This window comes from Chrysochloris asiatica, unplaced genomic scaffold (genome assembly GCF_000296735.1).
Source record: "Chrysochloris asiatica unplaced genomic scaffold, ChrAsi1.0 scaffold00192, whole genome shotgun sequence".
Classification (NCBI taxonomy): domain Eukaryota; kingdom Metazoa; phylum Chordata; class Mammalia; order Afrosoricida; family Chrysochloridae; genus Chrysochloris; species Chrysochloris asiatica.
Window position 1 is genome coordinate 2,373,603 of NW_006408710.1, and position 2,001 is coordinate 2,375,603.

Genomic DNA, 2,001 nt, shown 5'->3' on the forward strand with positions numbered 1-2,001 from the left:
GACTCAATGGCACCTAACAACAACAACAACACTTCTATATGATTAGCACTGGACTGCTAATTACAAGGTCAGTGTAGTTAGCAGCTGCTCCTTGGAAACCCTATTCAGGGTGGCCACCAGCCAAAACTGATTCTATAGCACTTAGCAACAACAACCTGATATTGGGAGTCGTTGTTAAGTGCTGTGCAGTCAGTTCTGACTCATAGCCACGCTGTTTAGGATTGCCAAGGAACAACTGGATATGGGGAGTGGTGGCAATATTTTTATACTCTTAACGCAGGCCGTTTTTATTCTTCAAATATCAAATCAGTGGTTAGTGGGAACTCACAACTTTGCAGTCATTGTAATAGCATATAGAAGTTTTCATCTATGTTAAAATTACAAATAAAAACATTTCGGCATTTGTGTTTCTCGCTCCACTTGGGAATCCTAACTGATTATTCTGGAAGTGTCTGGTAATGCATGCTTCTAGCGGTAGAGATTGTCAATTCCCCAAAGCCATGCTCTCTGTTCCCTTCAAAGGAGGAGCCCAGTCTCTGGTTCTGAAAGAGGTCTGGCTCTTCAGACAAAGAGGCGTTGGCTTTCCTACACAGGGTCCCAAGTGTCCAGTGCCGTGAAGGGGAAACTTACATTTCTCCTTTTTACTTGGTTTGAAAAAACATTATTTTCCCTCGAGCCCTGTGGTGAGATGAAGGCAACAAATCACAGGAGTCTGTTTGACCAAACTGCCCCCCACACACTCCCCTTTTCCTTGTAATGTCGTTCCCTTGCCTCCAATGAATCGCACATCCGTTCCTTTGCCACCCAGCTTATTTGATCACCATGGAAGACGAACGACTTTCACTGAAAAATTAAACAATGGCAAAAGTAGCGTGCTGCACAGAGTCAACTTGACCATGCTGTACATTTCCTTGCTTCTTCCCGCTCCTGAGATCCTGTCTGGGTTTCTGTGCCATCTACTGGTTGCTTTGATTGGAATTATTTTACACTGGTTTTGTTGTTGTTACTCTTTAATATATGGAAATTACACTCATTCATCTTGCAATAGTCTTCATTTTAACAGAAGTGCTGCGTTTGAAAGCTCACTAAATACCGTTTGTCATCCAGTGGGCTTCAACTCATAGCAACCGTGTAGAACAGGGTAGAGTTCCAGGCATGCAGAGCTGTAATCTTTACAGACACCGACTGCTACAATTTTCACCCATGGAGCAACTTGTGGGTTCAAACCATCGACCTTTCAGTTAGCAACTGAATGCCTAACCATTGTGTCACCAGGGTTCCCTCCAAAGTTCCAGGGTATGAAGTTCTGGAGATGATGTCCTGGATCGCTTATTGTTAATTCCTTAATTCTACTCTAGGTCTGCCCTTTTAGAACCTGAGTTTTCTTATTCGCCATCTTGAATTAATAATTACCTCTCTTTGGATGTTAGTGTTGGCAAGAATTAAAATCTATGTGTGTAGAAGCAAGTGCTAAATGTTACGATGGACTACAAAGGAAACAAAGAAGTCTGAAAATACAACCTTGCAAGGACTGCATTACATAGAATATTTTCACACATATCAAACTTAATTTATTAAAAATGTGTGAGTGGGAACAAGTATGAAATGCTGTCCTAGAATTTCGTGGAATATTAGCTAATTGCTTTACTTTTGTTAGGTGTCAGTTCCAACACACAGGGACTCTATGTACAACAAAACCAAACACTGCCTAGGCCTGCGGCATCCTCACAATGGCTGCTATTTTTTGAGCCCATTGCTGATACCACTGTATCAATCCATCTCATTGGGGGTCTTCCTCTCTTTCTCGGACCCTCCATTTTACCTAACATGATGTCCTTTTCCAGGGAATGGTCCCTCATGAAACATGCCCAAAGTATAAGAGACAAAGTCTCACCATCCTGGTTTCTAAGGATCATTCTAGCTGTACTTCTTCCAAGGTAGATTTGTTTGTTCTACTGGCAGTCTATGATACTTTCAATATTCTTCTCCAACACCATAACT